At 41.6% G+C, this 26,249-nt stretch overlaps 1 long non-coding RNA gene across 1 annotated transcript; it reads right to left on the bottom strand.

Moving 5' to 3' along the window:
• Positions 1-262: 262 nt before the first annotated feature.
• On the bottom strand, positions 263-25,707 carry LOC129782777 (uncharacterized). Its single transcript, XR_008744882.1, has 4 exons — positions 25,616-25,707; positions 23,501-23,584; positions 2,887-3,081; positions 263-2,114 (listed from the first exon to the last, which is right to left on the bottom strand). It is a non-coding gene; the product is annotated as an uncharacterized LOC129782777 (long non-coding RNA).
• Positions 25,708-26,249: the final 542 nt, after the last annotated feature.

The raw sequence follows: 26,249 nt of genomic DNA, 5'->3' as shown, positions 1-26,249 counted from the left end.
AAAGGAAGAATCATTTACTAAATGCTTGGTTGAAATGGATGGTCATCATCTTCATCAGGGATAACAACAGGTAAAGCCAACAAAATTACACTGATTGAGCTGAGGGTTGGGATCTCTGCTTTCAGTCTGACTGACTTCAGAATTTGAAGTGAAAAGCTCTTGCTTTGCCTTTTATGCTATTGAATAGTTTTGCTGTACTGCTGTATGGTGCTGCCAAACTTTATTCACACAGCGATGGCACTGAAAATTATGTGGGATTTTGATGGCATTTTATTCTCACACACATGTGCACACCAAGTGCACATTAGCTGACACACCCCCCCCCATGACATTTAAGTGCTTTTGCTTGGGACTGCAAGTAGGGGAAAAATGGGTCAGTGGTCTTTAGGGTCACATACATTCGGTTCTCTGCTGTGACCCAGACTTCACTGTGGCTTTAGACACATTAATTTACCATTCTTGGGCTTTGCCCTAGTTTACGGTGTGATGGTGGTAGCAGCATTCATGACTGGTCAGCACTTGTGTAAGGGACTGAGTGGTACCACTGGTGTAAAGGTACCAAACAGCTGCTATGCTTGTTTCCTTCCTTGGCAGGAAAGCAGGGATCTATTAAAAAAAAAAAAAGAGATTTAAAGGAGTTTGTGGTGCTGTGGCTTCTTCAGTGCTAAAGAATTGTCAAGACTTTAGGAGAAATTTAGTCCCCCTGAATTATTCCTCTGATCACTTGAGTGTCAGGGTGAGGATGGGGATACTAGGCTCTGGCACATCGACTAAGATTTAGGAAACACTTTCTCTCAGTCAGAGATTTTGATTAATTTCCTTTTTTTCCCCCTCTTCCTGACATATGTGCTGTGTAGATACAGAAAAAGCATGTAATTTATTGCATGCGTGAGAGTTGATTATCCAATTCAAAACCCCTTGCAATTGCTGTTGGGCTGTGCTCAGCCTGCCTACAATAGGTGCCTTAGTTACCAATATCAAAGAAAGGGAAAGGGAAGAAATTCAAATCACCACTGCCGAGGGCTGCCAGAGTTCATCCTTCTTCACACTTCTTACTAGTGAGGCTACCTAATTTAAGTATATATCCTACATACATTATACATGCATGCACATATACATATATATATAGGTGCACATGCATAAATTAAAATACTTAAGTATATACACATATAGTTATATACATATATATCTAAAAATATCTGAGATCTGGTTACTGCATCTTTTCTACCATTGCTGGAGACACTTGTCATTCTCAATGAAATCCTGATCTTATTTCAGGTGTGTTATGGTGAGCCTTGATGCACACTCTTGAGGGGCAGAGACACCAATGTGTGCAAGTCCGCTGTTATCGTTGCTGAGTGGGTAATAAAGATCAGGCCTAAATATTTCTAAAGGTGAAGAGCGGATAATTGTGAAGCCTGGAGCTGTCATTTAAGTCTTTTCATCTCTAGAATAATCATCTCTTCCAGAAACAGGACTCTGGGTAGAGTTTGCAATCATTCTGTTGTAGCCGTCAATCTGTTTCGCTATTTTACAGCAAGTAAATTTTCTTCTCAGTGGGTGAACTGCATGACAAACCATAGGCAAACTTCTGAAAAACTGCAAACACTTACACTTTACTGCAAATGTAACCATAACAATTCAAAGTACTAATTTTCTACCTCATATAATATGTGTAAGTATGCCTTAGCAACACTCACGGGAAACATAATTTAACTGTGCCTCTATCTTCCTTACCTCGAGATGGGAAATTTCTGTCACATATTTAACAGAAGGCCGGCTGTCTGAGCTTCCCATGTGCTTATCTGCACAGGTTTTCCAGGAACATCTTGAGGGGGTGTTTGTTTTTCTTTAACCCTTCACTAGCTATGTGACAGTTTCACTCAGCTAATGAAAATATGATAACTTGGCTCCCAAACTCTCCCTATGTTAAAAAGAGAGGAATGAGAAACTACAAGCTGGACATTTCACAGGAGAAGATGTGAAAATGAGGTCTTTGTCACGGGAAAGAAATAGCTGTCTGCTGCACAACTGATCCCACGCCAAGGACTGCTCAGCACACCATGAAGCATCATTGACAGCTGGGTGGCTGCTTCCACATTCTAGCTAAGACCCTAAGAAATAGAAGAAATAAGAAGCATAAGGGAAAAGGAATTATTTCTATTGCAATTTATAGCTGACTATGCAAAACACAGAGTTTAAAGACTAGTGCCATTTAGGATCGACAATGATTTTTATCATTAAAATCACTAGCAGGTCTTGAACAAGTCATTTTATGAGTTAATTTGAATTCAAAAGAAAGAATAAAATGCAATGGTCTCATTTTTGTTTCACTCAGACAGTGACGTCTGCATCATAATACACCAAATTTTCATATTCCTGAGTCCAAGAGTTGTTGTCCTTGTTATGCACAGCCAACAGTGCTCAGGGAAGCCCAAGTCTGTGGGAAAAGATGTCTTCTTTTTTAAAGTCAAGTAAGAGGCATCCTAAGATCCAGAAAAGCAGGCAAACAGGGAAATTGCTAAGTCAAAGGCCTGCCTGGTCTAAACACCTGTATCTAACAGTGAACTGTAGCAGATGCTTAGAAGAGTATATAAAAATGAGGCAAGTATGCAGTGGCATGTTCCTGGTACAGTCTTTTAGTCCACAACTATCTTCAGATCGAAGGTGGTATCTCTTTGCTCAGTACGTCCCAATTAATTTAATTCTATGAACTTGTCTTTCTCCATTTTAAATCCATATAAACTTCTGTCAGCTACTTTTTGTCAGTCTGTGTCAATGAGTGTCATGGTCTATTCCAGGGCAACAGGACATCCATCTGAGCCTGTCTGTGTGGTAATTTCATTTTGTTATTTTTTTTCTTTTCCATACTCACCTTCTCCTTACCTGTCAAGAGGTTCCAGCTGTCCTTATTAACCAGTAGAAAATGCCTGGAATCCAACATTTCTCCAGGATTTGGATGCCTACAACTAGGCATGAATTCAATGTCTATGTGAAGCTTGGAAGTATAACCCATTCCCTTTCTCATTTAGGTGCCAAGTTGGTTGTTTTGGGTGAATGGCTGACTCTTCTTTTAAAGCACTGTCAGAGAAAAAGGAGGTAATATTTAACTCCTTATGTTAAAGCCTGCTGCTACAGGAGTTCCTAGAAAGTGGGCCACTCATATTTTTTGTGTCCTTCAGCCAAATGAGATCTTTTTTTTGGACATTTGTGGAATATCGGATCTAAATCCACTTCTCCTGTCCTGATGAAGTGCCCAAATCACCATACTCTAAGTAGCTGAGACAAAGATCAGGCCTTTCCTCTTACGAATGAAGCTGTGAAGGGGAGGAGATGGAGCAGCAGCTTGGTCCACCATTCTGCTGACGGTGACTTACCGGACAGTATGAGGTTAAGGAGTAAGTGAGGAAGCCAGTGGGAACAAAGTGAGATCAGAGCATGCAGGTGGAAGGATGCATCTTGTCTCTGTCCAGTGATGTCTGTGTATTTCCCCCAAAAAAGATCTTCCAAGCAGGTGCCAGGGAAATTAAGGGTGAATAACTCTCTGCATGAGGTGAGGGCTAGGCAGGAATTTTGAGTACTGGCCTTTTGGGCTGCTAAATCTCACTCAAGTTTTGCTAAGAGCACTGAAGTCTCATGTGGAACCAGAGCCTGAATCTTGGGGTTTTTCACCTGCCAGGGAAACCCTGGCTCAGCCAGTCATGTCACGGTGACTCAGAGGTGGCAGGATACAACCATGGATGAGCAGCTTTTGTGGTACTGAGTGTTCATGCTGAACCAGCCAGACACCAGCTTTCCGCAAAGACATCATCTTTGTCATTGGAGCTGGCAGTCAAGAGGTAAAAATTCCTACCTGTAATCACTTAGTGTGTGAGCTGCTGGAGTAGCGCTGCAAACTTTGTAAGAGGAAGGGCTTCACAGCACATTAACTCATAGATGAAGCTGCGACCTTCATTAATTACACTTTTAATCCCCCTAACATTCATCAGGGAGTTCATTCCAGCATTTGCTTTTCCTGGATATACTTTGCTGGCAAAGTTGCACTTTTTATGGGCATGAAAATAGCTGTAATATGACCTGTTTCCTGGACATAGATTTGGGTGCAAAACCAGTTTCCCCTTCCAACAAAATTTAAGATTAAAAAAAAGAATTCCAAACTCAAGGCAAAACAAAGTGGAAATCTTGCAGATGCGTTTAACCTGAGATTGCGCCCCCAAACACAGGTGTGACTCACCGACATATTTCACATGAATGATTTTGAGATAGTTCACTTGATTTTCTAACTAATTTTTTTGACAGATTTTTTTTTCTTAAAAATGAACTTGCATTTGGAAATGCAGCCATTTAATGTGAGAAATTTAAAGAAAAAAGAACCCTTTGTTTTTCAGATTCCTAATGGACATCTTCTCTCCCTCCATCCTCATCCCCCATGCTTCCCTCTGCTCCAGTAATTAGAAACAGAAATTTAATCTCAAAGCCCCCATTTAAAAACTTTGTCTCTCCTAAGTAGTTGCACTAGATGACATTTTTGCTGTGTCTAGCACTGCCCTCAGGGAAGTGTACTTGCTCAGACATTTAGTTCAAGCCAGGAACATTTTTGAGACCCACAAGGAGTCTGCCAAGTGACTGTGAGCATCATGCGTTTAGAGTGTCATTCCAACCATAGGAAAACCTAAACCACATGAGCGATTTGAACCATGATTTCCTCCTGTCCAAGAAAAAAAAAAAAATTCATGTATGTATCACGGCATTTCAGTTTTAACTGAACTGCCTACAAGCTGGCAAAATCCAGGAGGATGAAAAGAGGAGCTTATTCACTACTGAGCAATGTTCAGCAAATATTCACTGCAACATTGGATGCATGATAAAGCTTTAAACCTCCTGTGCTTTAGCGAACCTGCGGAACTTCTCATTTGAATGAGACAGAACTCAGGCATTAGTCAGACAGGAGATGAGATGCAGCCCTATAAAATAACCACATTAGTATGAAAAATGAGACATAAAGCAAACTGTCCCCATATGTTGCTATCCATATCTCAGAAAGATTTTTCTTGAAGTTTTACTGTAATGATCATCAAGGGAGTTTACACACCCTAGCCTGGAATTGATATTAATCTGGAGGGTGGGGAAGGGGGACAAACTCAGACAAAGATATCCAGGAAATAGGGACAGATGGGAGGTAGCTGAAACAAAATGTATTGGCAGGGGAGACAGCAAACCCTTCTTACTGAACTGCATTTGGGTACTGAGCATCATGTTCTACCAATAAACACAAGGAAAACTGCTTGGGGTCCTATGCTGCTTACATGCAACACAGTTGTCTATCCTGCTGCACTACTGATTACTTGCAACAGCTTTTTAATGTAGTTTGGGGGATACAGTATATGTATCATTTCTTTATTACAGCCTTTGAATCATCATCATGATTCAAAGAAAAACCATTGTTCGGAGCAGATGCACTCTTTTATTTGCTAATATGTTCTTGGCTGACACTAATTTGCCACAGCAAAATTTAGCATCCTTCTTCAAAATGCTGCTCACTAATGCCATTCCGAAAACCAATGGGTATGCCATAAACAGCATCAAACAACCCATAATAAAGCAGTTTTACTACAGATGTTCATTATGCACACGAGTCTCTGTAGCAGCCTGTGTATTTTGGAGAAATATTTGAAATTAGTTTGGAAAAGCAGTAATTAAAATTAGGTTTTTTTCATAAAGTTCAGTAAGATCAGAACCACAGACATGTCACAGTGCTCAGTTGCCGGGACTGATTCCCCTCTCCCTGTCCTCCAAAGCATGTTTAATAATTTTGTGGTAGACTTGGGTATCATATCTTAAATTACTCTGGATTCCAAGACATCATGCCGGTGAGTAACAAATATTTGGACTTTAGAGATTCAGTGCCGTCCTCATTAATACTTCAGAACACGCTCCTGATTGATTGCCATGTTCCCCAAGAGCCCATCGGATACATGTAATGAATGCACCGCTTGCTGGATTAATTGTCCTGTGAGCTCATGACATGCCTTTTGTACCCTCATTTCCTTACAGCGCGAGGGAAAGTGCCGTGTGCTGAGGATCACCCCAGTGATGGGAGGGATAAGTAGCTTCTGATGACATGAGCTGACTTTCTCTCAGGGCCTCACCATGTGAACACAACTGAATCCACCATGTGACGAGGATGGCTTGATTTTAATTTTTTTGATACGATTTATAAATTTACATTTTAACATACATGTTCAGCCAGTTGGCTACATGAAGGTCTCCTATCTGGAGTGCAGAGGTAGCAAGCTCTCTCCTGAAAGGCTGCATGGCCTGGCAAGACCCAGGATCATGGTTTAACTGTTCTCAGCATCTCTGTGCTCAGGTCACTACTTGTAGCACCCATCAACAGAAAAGAATAGTATTTTTATGAAATGGTGAAAGTTTTTATCAGCATTTGATCCTTTCTCACCCCAAGCAACAGAAAAACTCATTGTGTTAAGGGAAAATTAAAACTGTTAGTCAGATTATTTTTTTTCATTTAAGTTTTTATTTTTTTCATTTAGTTTTTTCATTTAGTTTTCATTTCTAGCATAACTTCAGATTGAATGTTATTATATCTAAAACGTTTTTGCTTTTTGTTTTTTACTCCCGTTCCTTGTCTGAATGAGGTACGTTCTTGTAGTGAACACTTCTCTAGTAGTTTGTCTGTGGGTTTAATGCGTGTGGTCCCTCGTTCTCGATTTGCTCATGTTGGATGAGCAAGCATTCGATATTCAGACAACACAAGCAGAGCATTAATCACCTCCTGTGCTATGTGGGCCCTGACAGGCTCCTTAGGTACCCTGAGCAAAGGAGAAATGTGGAAGAGCAAAACCGTCTGAGCAAACATTGCTGAATTTGGGCAAATTGTAGATCTTAAATGCCAACTCTTTTTTCCTTCAGGCCCAGCTTTGAAGGAGGTTGTGAGAAAAGCTGGAATCCCGATCTCTTAGTGAGAGTGCAGTGTCAGGAATAAGATCTCTTCACTCACAGAGCACAGGGGACTGCAGAAGGAAGCACCGAGAGGATGGTATCAATCAGAGTTGAAGCTAACCACAAAATAGCTGTGGGATGAGTTCCCGACATTGCCTGTGAGTTTCACATGCAGATGTGGCATTCATCAATTCCCAATGACATCAGTCTGCGTGTTGCAATATCAGGACGTGAGGCATGATTGATTAATCTGTAGCTCTGGCTCCATTTCCTGACCTAATAATTCCCTGCTCTCCAAAGCAGAATATGAATGCTCAAACAAAAGAAAATGAGGGAAAATGAGATCCCCTTACTTCGTTCTTTTGAATAGGAAGATAAATGAGCTCCCATTGAATAAGACAGAGAATTGGTGAAAAGTGCTAACGGTATTTGGGAGGACAGTGTGAATTTATATCCATGAAAAAAGACATCTCTCCGAGTCACTGATATGTGACAAGAGAAACGTTAAGTGCGATTAAATATCATGTTAAAAACTGGTTTTGGAGTATGGCCATTCCCTTACAGGGCAGTTTGGTTTCTGAAATGACCTTGTTTCTGAAACCTGCGCCTGCACCCTCAACCCATAAAGGCAACTTAATAAACCTCCCAGACCTGAAATGAACATTTAGATGACACTATGAATACAGTATATGCTAAAGATCTTCTATTCCATTTTCTATAACCATAAACAGATACGCTTTAATGGTCTGATGCCTTTACCTTAAAAAATTCCAATTTAGCTCCCTTGAGCTATAATAATAAAAACTGCTGACATTCTGGTTTTACTTTTCAGAGTAAGAAAAGCCTGTCTCATAAGGGCTTCTCTGTGTTTGTGGACTGGCAAGATCAAGCTAGGTCTTAGCATCGGGCATCTTTAAGGAGAAAGGCACTTGGGAGGGATGTGATGTAGAGTTTTAAACTTGACACAGGTGACAGCAAGTCTTTCAACACATGAAGCCTATTCATTTGTTGTCTTGAAAATAGCTTTGTAAGTGTCAGAGCTTAAAATTCATTTGGTTCACCTTTGCTTTCTTTTCACAGTATTTCCATCATTCTGAGTTGGAGGAGAGGAGCCATCCATTTCTGTCAGCGCAAATGCACCATGCAGGCAGGGAATCCCTTTTTGCCAGGCTTGCTGTGCCTGCTTCTGGCATTGCTGGGTTGCGGGAATTCAGGTTCTGGTTTTTGAAAACCCTTACATGGCAAACGGGGAGAATAAGGCCTTAACATTTTCTGTTTTCTTTGGTTTTTAAACTCAAATGCACATAAAATGCAAATAAGGGATATCAGGCTACATTATGCCTAAGAGAGAAAGTGCTCTCTGCTGCAGAAACGGTATCCCTTTCCTGTGGCCCGTCATAAAATGTCTTACAGATTTGAACTCAAATCCGAAATGGCAATACACAGTTAGATGTGAATGTAGCATTTTGCTGCCTATTACAGTAAGTGTTGACATTGTATTGAAAAGCACATTTCTTATATTGATCTGACAGAATTCAATCTTCAGGTATCTCAGAGCAGCCAGCATGGGGTTATTCAGTATCTGTACAAACCATATTCTAATAGTTTTCACTAGGCATGATCATGGCAATCTTTCATAGGCCTGTGCTTTTCTATTTTTGCTGATTATTCTTTTTTTTTTTAGTATTTCTTCAAGAGTTTGTGTTTAAACTGCATTCATAAAGCCTTTGTGTATTTTAATATCTTCAAAAGATATAATCCCATTCTTTTTTTCTTAATTTTTGTTGGGTTTTTTATCTTTTTTTTTTCTTCTTTTTACAGAGTCGAAAAGCAAGCAGGTACGTAATGAGTAATGTAAGACTGAAGCAAGTATCTAGCAACACTTCTCCAGAATATCCTCTCAGTGGTCTGCAGCCGAGGGCTTCCCTGAGGCAGAGGGAATGTAGCTAATAACACAAACCAGGTTTTTTTTCTTCCATGGATTTGTCCTGTCACTTCTGGAACACAGATTACTACAAATGCAATTTTAAAATTCATTTTTAGACAGGAATGCGTAGCACTGAGGCTATGGAAAAATCACCTGTCAGTTTGTAGGTTGACTAAAATCTTTTGAGTTATTCTCTTCTGATCAGTGTATTGGATAGCAATAACCCGAGGCTTGTCCTAAATGTTTGTGACAGCAGCGATTAGGTCTGAGCACTGGAAACCTTTGCAATGTGCTTCTGATCTGCAGGGTCAGAGGTTTATATGGCTAAGGCAAAGGGAAAGAAAGCAGAGGGAACTGGGAAATATTGAAATACAGGAACTGTTTTGAAGCTGATCACGGGAGCACAGGTCCAACATTTGAGGCCATTAAATCTGGCTGCTTTAATACTGGAGGCAGCCAGCCCTTGCTGTCCCTGCATGCTGCGGTGAGAATGTCAAATAGCCAGGGCAAGGTTTGCAAGCACAGGTGTGAGCTTGCTGGAAAAAAACAACAAATGCTTTTTCAGGCACATGAACCTTATTTTATGTCTGAAGAGAATGAAACACAGGTTGAGAACTGTATATGCTTGGATCATCATGGTTACGACACTTTTACCATTGCAATTCTGTCAGTTAATTATTTTTCCATGCTCAGACCCCCTGAGGGGTATGTCAATTTAAATTACAAAGCACCAAGAAGAGCTTCACAAAAAATGACCCTCCCTATATAAACCTGGATTTTGTGCAAAGTTCTAGGAAAATTTCTTAACCAAACCCTGTTATTTTTGCATCTGATTTCAAACTAAGCTTCAGCTTAGTGTTAGAATGGAAGTTAGGTTTAGAAAGTCTGAAAGAAAACTCAGCTCATGCTTTTGATCTGAGCACTGGAGAAATTCCTGGTCAATACCAACCTGCCAAGAGGTGGTGAACATGGGAGCTATGCTGGCGTGCAAAACTGAGGCAGCTCTCAAAGTGGTGCTTCAAATTCTGAAGAAATTTCTTCTGAGGAACCGAAGCCCTGACCAGGTAAAGTCTTTCCCAGCTGGAAGGCTGGTCTGTAGTCCCCTATTCATACTGTCCTCTAAGTAATAAGTATCCTCCTGAAGCAGAATGGACTCTCACAGCTATAGCTATTGGCAAAGCAAGCGTTTTCCCCCTTTTTATGCTCCCACCCTTCTCAGCAGAAGTTCTAAACCTTTATTGTTCCAAGAAAATGCGCATTAAAGGAGGGAACACCTCCCCTCAGATCCAGCTTAGCTTGGCTGGCATGCAGCTCTGCAGCTGATGGTGCCAACGCATCAGGGCCTTTTCCACCTCGCACAGGGGGTCAGGGAATAGAACTCCTTATAGCATTCAGAAATGGGGAAATCAACCTTCCTACAGAAAAACAAGTGAGGCTGAGCTGCAATTCAGAGGCAAATTTAAAGGCAAAGGGGCTGGGCAGAGGCTGAAGCCCAGATCTCCAGCGGCAGGTTGGGTCTTGCCGGACGGGTGCCTTACATCCTGGGTTCCTGGGGTGCGCCCAGCCGAACACGGCGCTTCCTCCGTTTCATAAACTCACCTCCTGTGAGTTTAACTCACAGGTAACTCACAGGAATTAACCTAACCTCCTGTTAGGTGTGGATTCTGCAGTGCCCCTGTTGAGCAAACATTATAGATAACTTATATGAAGGGGAGTCTTTACAGTGCCGATGAAGTAAATATTGGCTTTTAAATATTTGCATACTGACACTTAGATTTATGAATGTGAATTCTCAAGATCCCTGCCTTTATGATCCCATTTCAAAAAGGACAATTACTTAGATCCTGTTAATGAGGCAAAGACGTAAACAAATATTAAGAGACCATGGGAATACAGTAAGATCAAAGGTGCAGATTACCAACGGAAACATATTTTCTCTTCATTTTTTTTACTGGATGTTATTTGCATAAAGAAGCAGTTTAGGTTTTCGATATAAGATTTTTTTATTTTCTTGCTACTGATTCTCACTTGAGGTCATAACCCTTCTCCTGTGACATCACAGTTGATTCTGGGAAAAGTATTACCAAGTCATACATCAGTGATCAGAGGTTCAGGCAGGGCAACAAGCAGCTCTGAAGTAGAAGTTCCTGTTTTCACATTCATGTCCTGTGTATTAAAGTAGTAATGCTGATGGGAAAAAAAATCCCCATGCAAAATTTTTCTATCATGTCACAGCAATTTATGAGGCATTTGGCATTATAAAGACAGTCACCATGGTCTGTCTTTTATGACAGGACAGCATTACAAGACTCAGAAGGGATTTTAAACCAAAAAAACCCAAACCTAGATAATATAAGGCTTCTTTTGGGTTTTCTAGTGTATGGTGTCTCCCCTGTGTCTCTCTGTTAGACCATAATCAAATGCTCATGCACATCGATAACTTTTAAAAAAATAGTCAATTACAAGTAATATCGCCTCAGGAACACTTTTCACTATCTTTTGTAACTGTTACCCACCCAGCACCTGCATCAGCAGCTTAAGAGCAACCTGACACCAAAACACTGATATGGTCCAGCTAATTGATTTTGTTCCATTACTTAATGGTTAAATATAAGATTGGTTTATATGTGAAACGGAACCTTGGTGAATATATTTGAAAGACAAAAACCTTCACTTGTTCAGATCTAATAAAAGATTAGGTCAAATCAAATTAAAGGGGATTTCAACCTGCCTCAGTTTTCAGACTTTGTGTCCTAGTTTGACCATCCTTCTACAGCGAGCTAAACTGAAATCATCTTACAAACTACTGTCCACAATTGGATGTGAACTTTGTAGTTGGCGTCTTCAATCTGTAACTCAATAGGATAAAATAATCTGGAGATGGATCCTCGGTTGCTTATATGATTTATTTCATTTCCATTTTTATGACTGATAAGATGTGGTCCTTCTTGCTACAAGGAAGAAGAACAACAGAAATGACCTCTCGGGTGATCGCTCTCAACCAGTCTTTTGCCTCATATTTTATGCCAGGTCTGACATCTCTTTCCCCCACTGTTGTCTTTGAAGGTGAAGTGCACACTCACACAAGACCTAGGACCTGGTGTCAGAGAGTGCTCCCACATTCATAGCGATAAAGAAGTTCAACAAATTAGGTTTTAATTTTCATCATCTGGGAGTTACTCATAACAGAGTGATTCTGTTGTTGTGTTTGTATGCTACAGCTACATAAAACATTAAAAAGTAATTTATTCACAAGTTATAAAGATTACAAAGAAGCAAGAGCATGCGAGCAGCGTAATAGCTTCATGCACAAGCAACACAAATGAGGAAAGAGACCCTCTCTGGAAACACCTTTGTACATGGTCCCTGCAGGACTCACACGCCTTCTCTGCCAGGACAGGTAACAGTTACAGCTGGGAAAGGGGTTTTCTATGAACTGTGGAAACGCTCCAGGCTGTGAGGCTGATGGGTCTCTGACTCGGGTCCAGTTACAGCTCCAGTTCAGCAAAGCACTTCAGTCACATTGACTTTGCTTCCATGAAACACATCTGTGTTTTACAGAGCCCCTGCTGCTGAACTGTACCTGGGATTGGGTACAAAGGTAGTTTTGATCTTTCAGGGGGTGTTGTCAGTTTTAAGCATATATTAGAAAAGCAAAACAGCCCCCAAACACTGACTTTCTTTTCCAGTTGTATGGATAATGAGCTATTCAATTACAATTCCAATGTGCTTTCCATTTCCATTACTTTCCATCCACTCTGCCAGATGACCACAGTTTGGTGTTCCTCTGTTTGGGAAATGAAAATAGATTAGCCTGCCTCGCTCCTGTTTACAGCCTGATCCTAATACATTTCACTCAGAGGTTCTTGTCTGTCAGCCCAGTACTTGAAATCTCCAGCTATAGTTACCACAAAGAGACATTAACAAAGATAATTGCCATTAAGAGTTAAAGAAATTGCTAGACTGCTTATTTTAATCTAAAATCTTCATTGCTATATAAAAAAAAGTCAGTCGCGCCTGACTTTTAATTGATTAGAAAAAAAATCCTATTCTAACTTTTAGAAAGATTTGCTATTCTGTGCTTTAAATCTATTCACTTTCACCCTGCCTCCAATTCACTCGCTGCTTATAGAATCTCTAGGAGCTGCACTTTGCTCCGTGCAGCGTGTGTCTGTCACAGCATCAGCACCCTGCTGCTGGGCAGGCTCCCAGGGCTGGGGTGTACAGGGACGAGCGAATACACGAGAGGGCCCCAATCTGATCTGGCACCATTCCCAGAGCAGAAATGGAAGATGCTCTGGGACTAATTCTGGTTCATTTTCCCTTCTATAAAGAAAGCATACGTTTTTGCTTACTCCATCAGAAGGGATAAGCTGATTTCATTCCAGACCTGTATTACTATATTTCAATGTATCAATTCATTCCTCTACTATGGGCAAATATCTGTGATACAGGCTGTATTTATAACTATAGAGTATAATTCCTTTTATCCACTGCTCATGCCAGATTCTGTTTCGAAGTTGGCAACAGTTTCATTGTATCAGTAACATTAACATTTCAATAAAGTCTCTGCACAAAATGGTTCCAATTTACCGGCAGTGAAGTTAGATATATCTTGATTTGCCATCTAAGGAAACGATTAAGCTTGCTGGAATTTTTTTCTTTTCTTTTTCTTTAGTTAAACCTCTTCTCTGACAGAAATTAGGCTTACATTTCAATGTAATAATATGGAAAGTTTTCTATTTGCCATGAAAATTTTTGAGGTGTTCTTTAAAAGCTAAGTATCCAAAGCCCCAAATAATTTGGCTACTTGGAAATTATTACTGTCTTATTCCATTAAATTTATCAGTTATTTGGTGATCCAGTTGTGTCTCTGAGCTATGTTTCTTAATTAGAGTATGCACCCCATAATGCATCACTCTTCTTCCCCACGAGAAAAGATGCGGGTGTATCACAAGCCATGTTATCCAACAGGAAAGCAGGAGGAAAATATCCAAATCAAATACACACCTCAGGCTGGAGTTCCCATCCAAACGACACCTGCTTCTGTCCAACTTTATTGCCTCCTTTCTCCTAGAGGGAGGGATTCTATTGTGACATATGAAATACAGGGAAAGCCATGCTTAAATGGGAAGGCAGGAGCAAAAGGCAACAGGGCCACATTTCCAGAGAGGAACAGGCTTTCCCGAAAAGGGTCAGCACTTGTATTAAAGTCCGAGGTTGGGGGACAAGTTATGGTGGAAAGATTTAGCGATTCCACCAAAAGCCCATTTTTCAACCAGCTTTAAAACCGTGTTTACAAATCTAACCTTAATGCTGGTTATTGACATTCTCCTCCCACAGGACATTGATCCAGCAGATGCAGTGTTGGAAGCTTGCAGAAATCTTTAATTTACAACTAAATTGCTTGACTGAGTTAGTAGAGGCTGGGCCAGTGAGGGAGGATTACACATTTGGGGAAGATGCTCCAGAAACTCATGCCTTAAGTTTGATTCTGCGGAGTGATGGAGAGATAACTTTTGGTTTTAAGTTCTGACAGAAAAAAGCTATGACATTTGCCAGGAATAGGAACACGCAGCTGGGGTAGAACTGCAGGATATAGCGAATGTCAAGGCAGGACAGCGAGAGCAGCTGCATTGTCTCAGAAGCAGGGGAGGAATGTGGCCCGTGCACTCCAGCTGCCACCTGACCCCCTGTGTTCCCCTTGTTCAAGGAGTCAGAGGCATGGTTTCCTTTATGTCCAAGCAACGAAGACAAAAACCTCACTGATAAATCATCTCTCAGACAGGCTTTATTCTATAGACAGATGCCCTGCAGAAACAGGGCAGCTCCTGCCTGCAGAGCACGAGACCCTTCTGCTGTCCTCCCTGCCATGCTGCTGCAACCTCCAGTGGGCTCAGGGGAAAAGCCCCCCCCTGCTTTAGGAAAGAGAACTCCTAATTTATTCTCCTTAAAACAAAGGTATTCCCCTGCACCTCACCTCCTCGCTGTCTGCTGGGACCTTGCTCAGGTCTATCAGCAAAGAAACCGGCCTCTTGGCTGCTTCCCCACTCCCTGTGCCGCTGTGTGGAGCCCTTTTGGAGCACACAGGCGAGGTAGCCCATCGAACTATCATGGCTCAGGCACATCAGTTTCTATAATTAAGTCACAGTGGACTGTTGGAGACCTCTGCTTCCCCTGGATGCATGACTGGGGTATGTGTACACCTGGCTTCACTAAGGAACTCTGCACTAGTCTGAGGCAAGGCTCAAATTCAATACTTTAACTGGAGTAAGGCGTTTTAATCCCTCTGCTTCCATACTCCTACACCAGCTTTCACTGACACAAAGCTCCATTCAGGCCTTGCCCAGTGGTCACTGAAGGGGAACGGAGAACTCCCGCTCCCCTGTGACTCTCCATTTTCCTATGGGAGCATTTTGCAATGCACGTGGTAGACCCCATTTTAATTTCTCAGTCACCAAGGAGTGAGAAGTAACATGCCACTGTCAGAGCAGTACAAGACTCCATGGAGAGCAGCAGTGCAGGATTTGACCCATGTCTCCTTCCTCCTCTGCCAGGGCACCATCCTCTTGATCAAAGTGGCATTGTCCCGGGAAGTGCTGCTGAGCCACGGGACAAGCATGTCAGGCAACTCAGCGTGACTTTTGTGACCCCTCAGGGATCCACCACCCCTCACACCCTGCCCAGCAGAGCCTGGGTCTGGTGTCACCTTTATACCCTCAAATCCTCCTGGCGTTGCCTCGTTTTTCCATTTCCTCCACCACCCACTGTTTCCCTTCCAAGCCTCTCCCTGCCCACCCCCACCACCACACACGTGTCAAGCTGTGCTTATTTGGATGGCGCAAAGTGTTTCAGCAAAAATGTCTTCAACAGCGGAGCTCTATGGGGTCTGCAAGAGGAAGGGCATGTGGATAAGGCACTGGGTAGGAAATCTGCTGTTTGGCTTTTGCCCTGACCCGCTGCCTGACACAAGGCCAGCCCTATTTAAACCATTCTCTCCCAGACAGACCCGTGCGGATGACAAGCCAGGGCGCTGCGGGGAGCGGGGTCCCCGTCTGTACTCGGGCCGCGGGGCAGAGCGGTGGGGCTGAGCTGGTGGCCATCCCCCAGAGGCTGCTCCCCCTTCCTCTCAGCCTGATCCCACTTCCTTGGGCAGCTCGTTCAGCGCTAGCTCAGATATCCACGGGCTGCTGCAGTGTAAATAGGAGCTTAATCCCATTACAGGCCTGAGCAAGCCCACCGAGGCCAAGCATCCTGAGTAGGCTAAAACACAAATGTAAGGCAAGCCTTCATTACACCCTCGTCGCCAGCGTGTGAGCGACTTTGGGTTGCTCCCTACTTGAAATTGAACCCGATGGCATTTTACACCAGTTTACACTAGTTGCAACAGGTGTGAATGGCAGAAAGCCATGGAGTATGGCATCGGAGCCAGGCCAGGATCACCTCTGTGTTTGCCAAATTGCTGCGAGGATATAGTTCAATTAAAAAGAAAGCCCTCATCCATGTCACTGATGAGTAACGCTCACAGTTACTAAAACAGAAAGGGCTTTAAACAACTGATTTATTTTCCATTAGCTGGGTTGCTCTATATTCTTTGCAATTCTCTCAGGCTGGGCTTTAGAAATAAACAGTCAGGTTCACTTTTATTCGGCGCTGGTTTCTAGTCAGGGTGCTTTGCTAGGCTCTTGGGCTCAAACCAGCAATAACTGAGCTGTAAATAAGGAGAGAAAAAGAAGAAGCGGAAGAAAGGGAGAGGGTGATTGTTAAAATTCCCAAACTATTCCTGCTTTTCCTATACTTTACGAAGGGTAGTTCAGAGATAGCTTTTGGGCCAAAATGGCTTCTAGCAGCACACTTTGATGATTATTTTTCTCCACGAGGCAGAAGAAAATAATTTAAAAAATGCCAAACAGCACTGCTAAACTCCAAACGCTCTGACAGGGCTGCCCCTCCTCAGGCGAAATGATGTGCAACCAATTATACTAGAGGGAACCTGGTGGATTTACTTTTCCACACTACAAAAAAAACCCAAAAACCAAAACACCTTGTCCTGTTCTTCCCTTGCATTTTCTTTCTCCTCCAGCGAGAGAAAATATTTGGTCCAAAAGTCCTAGCTTTAACGTCTTTTGTCTACCATAAAAATGGTAAGTGTAATTAGAAATGGCATTTGCCTGGTCAGGTATGCTGAGGCTTGTTCTGCATGTTAAGGAAATCTGGCATTAGCTCACATCAGGTTGGCAGCCTCTGTGCTCTTGCCTCTTCTTTCTGAGTACGTTTCTTTTTGAGGCAAGACAAGGAGGAATGCACTGCAACCTTTTACCATGCAGTTATCTGCATTCTTGGACAATGTCACTGTCTGGTGTGTGACTCATCCATGGTCTGTGAAGCTTTGTGCTTCCATTTAGAGGCCTCTTCTCATTCTGTCTTATTTTAGACAAAATTAGGCTCCGATGAATTTTAGTTTTCAGAGGGAAACATATGACATAAATGGGAGAATGGCATACTGTGGGGCAAATGTGGCCACATCTGTCTGTAATTTTATGACTGAGGTATGGAGACTGGGAAAATCTAAACATACTAAGAAACAAATGAAGCTTACACAGAGAAGAAAATCCTTGTTATTCATTACAAGCAGTGATTTTTGCTACGCACTACAGCTAGAGGTCCTCTGAATGACCATGGATACAGAAATATATGTTGTGCTCAAAACAAGCAGTAACTTGGAGGAGGTAAAGTAAAAATCATTTAACCTTTGCTTATTTAACAAGCCAATTCTAATTAGAGGGTCAAATTAGCGGGCTGCCTGTAAGACAATTAAACTGGTGAAGTATCCTGAGGAAGACAAATTTATGTTATGCTATCCTATGTTATTTCTCCCTTATGCATCAAGTTGCCAAATCAAACAGCTGCAACATCTGAGGGTGCAGGAGGATGGATGAGGGATGGGTGGTCTCCGTAAGAGAAGAGTAGTGTTCAAGCCGTGTAAGATGTGCAGGGTAAGTAAGCAGTTAGGTCTGCACAGAGGGAAGAATGGGGGATATTTGCTGGTAGGTGCATTCAATTTTAATTGTGGCTTTCCTTGTGCTATGCCTGAGCTTTCACTGTTTCACAACATGATTTCTATGCTTTGACATATGTGATGAGGAACCTTGACAGAAAGCTAAGTTTTGACTCCATTCTGCTAAAGATTCCCTAAACGTGACTAGAACCAGGTCCCTACCCATGATGCCTGGACTATTAATTTAAAGAAACGTTATGGCCTAGGGATGCCACAAGACCACCCCGGGAATATTAATTTTCTCTTTCATTGAGGTATTACTGGATCTAATTGATAGCACAGAGAAGTTCAATGCAGTTTGAGATTGAAAGAAAGTGTCCACTTTGTGCTTGCTTTACACATCTCTGTTGATTGTCATTGGGTGAAGGCAGGGTAACAGCAGGACTTGATTGTCTTGATCACTAAGTCAAACATAAAGCTGTTCCGTCAGGATGGTGAACAATGGAGAAAGTTAAGCAACGTTAAGACAATTAAACTGGGCTTCACTAACAATCATACAGGGACCAGAAGGAAATAGTTCAAAGGAGATATTTGAGAAAGAAGCGAATGGGGTCAGGGAAAGGTAATTCACGGTAAAGATAACCAGAATCTGTGAGAGTCTTTCATTGCAGGGCACATCTAGGATATAAAGGAAATGTTCAAACTGCATAGGAGCAAAGACTGATAAGACTTGCACTGCAGAGATTAAGGTATCAGTTTCCAGCCAAAGGGATCTGGGGGTCGGATCATTATTGTGCTATTAGCTGTTGGCTGGAGATAAACAAAACAAATGTTTATTCCCAGGAGAAACAGCTCTTAGAGTTTAACGGACTGCTAATTTGAAATTCCCTTGAGCAGCAAGGCAGTCTGTCATTGGAGCTGGAGTCCTCACAAGATAATTTCAGGGTGATAAAATGGATGAAAATATTTCTTTTTTCACTAGGCAATATATGGTGATTGCTCCCTTATCCTCTGCAGGATTATTTTCTGTATAACTTATCTGGTATTGCTCAGTCTCAAAGCAATTAATAAAGGATGCTCTCCAATATTTAGAGGGAACTCATCTGAGTGTGAACTTCCAGGCCCTAGACAATGTCTGCGTGAGTTCTTATTACCCTGTCTGTGATGCTAGCCAAAAGGATAGACGCTAAAAGGCTAGATAAAAATGACTAAACCTTTCGGGGGCATCCAGGGATACCCTTGCACCACTGCTAAGTCTCATGGCTGTGCAGAACAGGGGGGACACCAGAGCTCACCAAGGCCAGACCTTGCCTTCCCTCCCAGAAGCCTGGGAAATTCCACTGCAGATCTAGCCAATATTTTTTTCCTAGATGTTCACCTGTGACCTTTCACGAGAGTTATCTTGGAAAAGCAAAAAAGAAAAAAAACAAGAAACAGAGCCAGTGTCATCTCTCATTCAGTTCAGGCTGCAGAACTTGCGTTCAGGAGAGGAAGGCTGGACTTCAGAGCCTTGCTCCGGTCTCTGCTGGTTTGCAGGGCAATAGACAAGGATATGCTGGCAGTGAGAAACCTCTTTTTTTGCACTGGGAGGATCTTTGAACAGAAGATGGCCAGCAGCCCCTGACAACACTATTTCCAGAGTGCTGTTCTGCCAGCAGAGGAAGGAGAGACCTGCTTTCCCACAGTGAGGGATAAGTAGATTGCTCAGTGAGACAAATTACAGCAGTGTGGCACTGATAGGACTGAGCGAGTCATGAAAAGAGCCTGGATTGTGCAATCACTTCCAGGAAACTAAACGTTTGTTATAGTAGAAACAAATCTTTTTTCCCTCGCTTTATAATGACTAATGCCATGATTAGCATATCAGATTGTACATGGAGCCTCAGCACAAGACATCAAAGGATTTCCACATAGGTTCTTCCTTTGCTCAGTCTTATTAGTGTATATGGTGCCCTGAGGATATAGCAAGCATAACTCAGAATGCCTCATGAGGAGCTCGGGTGTGAAGCTGAAGGTTTGCTCCAGCCCCACAACAAATGAAAGCGACCATTGTTTCAAAAAGGAGCAACTCTCTGGAGCCCCACAGTCCCCAAGACACACTTAAATACTGCAACCCAACCTGAACAAAATAATTCAAGGGGCAAACCTGTGGGGGATTTTTTAATCTCCTAAAGTCACCTTCTGTCTTATAGACTCCCTGCCATATATTTATAAAGAAAACTGACTTTTTAGGCTGGACCCTAAATGCACCAACATCAGAGAAATCAGATCTTCCTGACTGGAAATATCAAAACACTTCAGCAAGACTATTTAGCAGCTTTCCTACGTGTTCAGCTCCTCAGACAGGGTTCAGCTGACAACATATTCTCACTTTCTTTAAAATTGTTCTGCTGGACAGGTCAGCTGCTCTAATTTTCCTGTTTTATGCTTATTAAAATACCTTCTTTACTGTCCACAGAAGAAAAATCAACCTGACTGCATTTGTGGCAGTGGCATTTTGCCTTCTACCTGTTATTGTACCTATTTGTTACCAGCTGCAGTCAGCATGTGGGTGGTTTGAGAGAGATTTACACGCTGATATTTTATTAAGGTTCCTTTTTATTCTGTAATTTAACTGGGGAGATTGAAACATTGTACATTATTTTGCCTGTGGTGAAATAGACCTATTTTATCTTCTTTTTTTCCCCCATCTTCTGATTGCTCATTAATATTCACAGTTTATCTTATCTATTCCCCTCTTCATTTGGTTTGTAAATGATTCCTTTACTTGCTCCTTTATTTTTAAGCCTGTTTTCAACTTTTGTTTAATCTGCTTGGTGGCTTTTTTCTTGTTTGTTATTAAATTTTGAGTTAGACTTTTAAGCTTATCCCTTTTAATATTCATTCCTTAAAATGCCAGCTGCTCTTTTTCTCTGCCTTCTACAGCGACTGTGTGAGCGTGGAGCAGTGGAGCTGCTCCTCCAGCATGCTACAGATGGCTAATTTTGGTCTAGTTTTCTCAGGTGCCAAGAGCAGGGGCTAGATGGACCTCAGCCTTTCATCCCTGCAACAGCTGCCATTAGGCAAGTCATCGTAATGAGCAGAACCAGGCGCTAGCGTAACAAAGCCACTGTTCAAGTGGTGGGGAGACACCAAGGTGTGCAGCGCCCCAGCAGCCCTACGGGAGCCATCTCAAGGCAGGTTTTAAGCCCAGACATTTCTTTTCAGCTCTCATTCCCTTCACACTGGCATCTCTAGTGAATCTACACCTGGGTGTGTTTGCTGGTGACCTGTAGTTAGTTGCTAGTATGTGTGCTGAAATGATGCTCTGTGTCACCTGGGCTGCAGGTACCTGAGCTAAGGGCTCCTGTGCTCTCCTCACACCTTGGCTTTGCAGCATGTTTGTCTTGTCTTCCCATCCCTCCGGAGCAGCAGCACGGTGTGGTGTAACTGTGCTGACTTCAGAGAAACTCTCCTGATCTTTGATCACTCTTGGGCAGGCATTGAGCCTGCTCGTCCTTGGCCAACTACTTCATCAGAACCTGTTTAGTTTCATGTCATATTTATTTTAATTAAAATTTCATTTGTTCTGTTTTGCTGTCTTGTCTCATATTTTAGCTGTCCTTGTGCTTATTGGCTTTCACAAAGCTTTTTTCCCCTCTTCATTTAAAATAGCTTTTAGATCTGACAAAAGTAAAATTTGCCTTCTTGCTAGCATCGCTTCTCTCTACGTTTCTCCAAGATTGCCCCTGTGGTATTCACCCTTTGGCAGAGAACTGCCAAAATGTGCCACTGGGGTTTGTGTTCATTTTTCCTCTTGTTTTCATCTTAATTCCTCTCTATTTTGTTTTTTTATCTTTTGAATTTTCTCTATTAACCAACAATAGGCCAATCTAACTCCCTTTCTTAGTTGGTCTGGTACAAGGTTGGATTCTGAAGTCACTTGTCGTAATGGTTTGAAGCACTTACTCTCTCAGTGCATGATACTATTCTTTATACACACACAAAAAAAGAGACTATCTTGACAATTTTTTTCACCTGTTTTTTCCCCACTGCAACATAACATACTTTTAAGTACGCAGGTGCACCTGACCTTGTGCCTTGCTGTCTGTACCATGCAATGTCATGTCAAGCAAAGGAGCTCCAAAAATGAGATGTAATAATCATGTGATTGATGAGCAGTACATGGTGAAGTTAACATTTAAAGGAAAATGGAAAAATTTAACACAAGTATATTAAGTTATTTAGCAATGGAGGACATATGAAAGCTGAGACAGGTACAATTCTTCTGAAATGTCATACAATTTGTTGGGAGCAATGACAATACTGGAATCTTTCAGTGACATTTGTCATTGTCAGAGGCAGGTCAGTAGACTTGTTGGAGCCAGTTGTGATCCATTATGACAATGACTAAGCACTTAGGGATTAAAATAGTCCTTGGGTTGCTTTATATCCAATTAGTACAAGCCCAGCTTGTGCTGGACACTGGTAAGGTCCTGGTCTGTGTTTTATATATATGATCTACCTGCTGAGAACTGAAACAACATTTTTGTATCCCTAATTTGCTTTGACTACACATGATTAACTTTTCTTCTTTGTTCCATGGATTCGATGCATCCAAGCTCCTGCTTTTCAGTTGTGTGAAAGATTGTGTATCTCTTGATGTAGGATCATAAATGGCATTAAAATTTTTATATGTAGGGGATTTAATTCTCAAAAAGTGTCTTGTTATTAGAATGAGAAGGGTGGGGTTTTTTGGTGGGGAATGGGGTCAGATGCTCAATTCTGCAAAATGGAAGCAGGGTATCTTCTCCTCCCAAAAGGGATGCTCAGGGCCTTTCTGAGATACTTCCTTGCTCACTCAAATCTGTAGGTGAGCAGCAAAAGACAGTAAGAGACCACAGTAATACATGAAATTTTCTTTTCAACCTGCAGCGTCTATTGTTCATGAAGAAGCTTCTATGCGAGTTAACTTAAAAGGCAAGAGAAACAAGTGTGCATGAGCAGGGAAGCAGAGTCAACACTTCCTTTTCAATGCTGCCTCTGGCAGGCTTGGTTATATTTCTGGAACCTGAGTTTAGATGACATTTTCAAGGCACAACCTTATCTACAGGTGTGATAGGTAAAGAGTTGCTTCCACTTGCTGCCGTGGGCTCTGAGTGATCAAGGCTGCTAGAGGCAGCTGTAATTGAAGCGTTTAGTGTTTGCTAAATATGGTTATTACCTGAGGGTTCTTGAAATACTGTTTGCATTTTTTATGGTCATTGGATTCTCCTGATTACCAGATGTAATAGACTTTTTATGCTACAATGCAACTGTTGAACATTTTAATTGGAATGCCATGTCAAATTTTTAAATTAAAAATCAAATACTCAAAGCACCAGTGCTTTTTTGATTACTAAAATTAAAACCTAATTGAATTCTCCCACCAAAAAATATCCTGTGGAAATTTAATTAGAGAAGTGTAAAAGAGCTGATTTTTAAAACATATTAATTTTTAATAAGGAAAAATCTGAAAGGCAAATTAGTAAGCTTTAAATTTTCCAAAATATGAATATGGAGATACCATGTGGCACAATAAAGAGAAGACCCAAGGTCTACCTTCCTAAATAACCATATATTACTTTGAGTCTTACCTGAATAAAGTAAAAGGTGATGGATGCCTGTTCCTGTTGTGGATCCTCATAAAAACCCTCCATGCATGTCATCACATCAAAGGACTGCAATGAAAAGTCAAAGCAGCTTCAAATGAAAATTTGTAATAGGGTGTAAAGAGGGAGGTTAGCTGGTTATTTCCAAGTAGGGTATAAGGTACACCCTCGCCTTCAATGTTTGCCTGTTGACTGGCAAGACAGCTCTGCAGTCCACATGTTGGTTGTTTTAGATCCTACGCCCAGGCCCATAGCTCCCCTGATGGGTTGCAGAGTGTCTGTCTCCAGGGCTCTGCTCCAGAGACTAGGTACATCGGAGCCAGGCATCGCACCACTCTGTATTGCCCTGGTTTTGTTTGATTTGCCATTGTGCACCCAAGAAGATCCCCAGAGCATTAATAAGGGCAAAGGAGTCACTGACAGCCTAGGTGGGTTCAATTTGCCCTTGGCAGAACATTTCCATTTCCCATTGATTTTGGTTGCTCACGGCTGCACACAGTGTTGGAGTTGGTGAATTAGAACAGGTGACAAGGGCCCTTGGGAAAGGACAACACCATCATTAGTTAGGTAGACTGCAAATGATTACAGCTCTTCTTCCTTCTTAATCATTTTTCTTTCTTAAAAAACATCTACCCCACAAACTAGCTCTCTATTTTGTGGTGCTGCATAACCTCATGATACAGCAGTTAAGAGATAATATGATTTAAAGAAAAAAAAAAAAAAAGAAAAAGACTCACTACAGCTCTCTGGAGACTCACTGTTTAATGATATACACTTAAAAATATAAGGAATAACAAAATGAAGAGGAACAGTGCCTGCAGGGTACCTTCACATCTGGGTTATCTCGGTTTCTCAGCTGAAGCCAGGGCAATGTGTGACAGTTACTCCGTGAGCCTGGGGAGCTGGGGCAGAACTACCTGAGCGGATCCCCCAGGGTACAGGCTGACTTCAGTATGCTCCAGATCATCCTCCTGTGTTCATGACTTGGGAGCATGGCACCGATCCCATTGACTGCTTGCTTTTATCTGGGAAAGCCTTTCCTGGCTTTCGGAACAAAGGAGGAGGAATCTGCTCATGGTTAAATTGCTCAGCTGGGAAAGGGATACCAAAACGTGAGGCAGAAACCCATTTCTTTTCTCTTTTCCTAAACACTGAAGTACAAAATCAGGCTATTTCTCGTTTGTCTCAAAATCATACCCTTGCCCATGACTAGTCTGGTGCTAGTAGCATCTTTCTGGGAAGAATTGCTGGGAGGGTTTAAACACGCTCATCTCTCATTTCCTGGATGAGTGCCTTACCCATTAGTCTAGTAATCAAAAGAGATTATATACTCCCTCTCAGCACACCTATATGAAGGCAAATGAGGCAGAAGGTGGGCCCCATCTGCTTTCTGAAGGCTATACTATTCACGTAACCCTGTGGGGTCTCTGACTACTTGGAGCAGGTATTTTTTTCCCCTAGAACTCGAGTTTGGTGTCAGAACCCAAATTCTATGTTTCAGGCACTTTTCTGTATGTTTTGGTTTTTCTAGATGTGTCTAACTTTCCTAGGCATTATTTCAGGCACTTTTCTAGTTTTCAACCTACGACCCTATGTGTTCACACAGAAGAAGTCATATATACTAAAATCCCATGAAATGCTAATTTCTTAATATGCAATTAAATTAAAAAGGAAAAAAGGTCAAAAATACTGGAAGCTTCATGGTAACTTTGCAATCTCTGTCCTTCCTGTGGTGATTTAATAGACTGATAGGCACTTGAAAATGAAGGTATGATTCGGTTATCTTCTAGGTTGATGAACTGTGTCTCTTCTTCACATGTCACCTTTGAAGTCACTTGCAATCAGTCTTGTTATCTTTCATATAATTTCTCATTGCATACTTAGTCAATCTGCTGTCTAGAAGCAGTTATAACAACAACCTACTTGTTTTCCACTTCTGTGTAATAACAGTTTACTCACTCCTTAGAAGTCTATACTTATTTTCATTTTTTTTATAGCAAAATAAGAAGCAGAAAGTCTTTAGAGAAACAGCTTTTAAAGAAACCTGAAAATTGAGGTGCACTAAAGGCTGGGAAAAGCATTTGGGATTAGAATACTCACTTCAGGATGAAGTGGAAGAATGTAAAAGGTTCACATGGTAGATGCTTGGTTCACCATAGTGGAAACACCTCCATGCTGGCTAGTGATACAAGATGTTATTGCTTGCTGTTTACTTTATACTGCCTTCACAGCTGAGCCTTGTTAACAGTGCAAAATCAGCCAGCTCAGTTTAAATAGCTTTCAGCTCTGCAAGGACACAGCTGTTTGTGCCCCTTCTCTGTGTTGCATTTATGTTAAAAGTCAAATTAAAAAAAAAAAAAACGGAAAAGATAAATGTTTATAAAAAATAAAAAAGTTACATTAGACAAAAATCAATATAATCCATGTGAAACAAGTTTGTCAGTCACTATCAGGAGGCGATTAGGATTTACTGCTCTCCTCCTTTCCCCCCTAAAGAACACCTAGCCCTTCTTCCCTGAGATTATTGAGTTTCTGCCTAGTGCACCTCATTCCTTCAGGAGACAGGGTGCTGATAAGACTGGCAATTCATCTGATTCCGACATTGCAGATCTTCTATTACCAGCCCTGAAAGCATGGAAATGTCAATATCGAGAAAAAACCAAAAACCTACATGCTGAAGAAGTTTGGAAAGGGAAAAGCATCTGCAAACTATGCACTGGAAAAATCCTCTCTT

Source organism: Falco peregrinus, chromosome 1, assembly GCF_023634155.1.
Source record: "Falco peregrinus isolate bFalPer1 chromosome 1, bFalPer1.pri, whole genome shotgun sequence".
Lineage (NCBI taxonomy): Eukaryota > Metazoa > Chordata > Aves > Falconiformes > Falconidae > Falco > Falco peregrinus.
The sequence above is the reverse complement of the archived record's forward strand: the minus strand, read 5'-3'. Positions and strand labels throughout refer to the sequence as shown.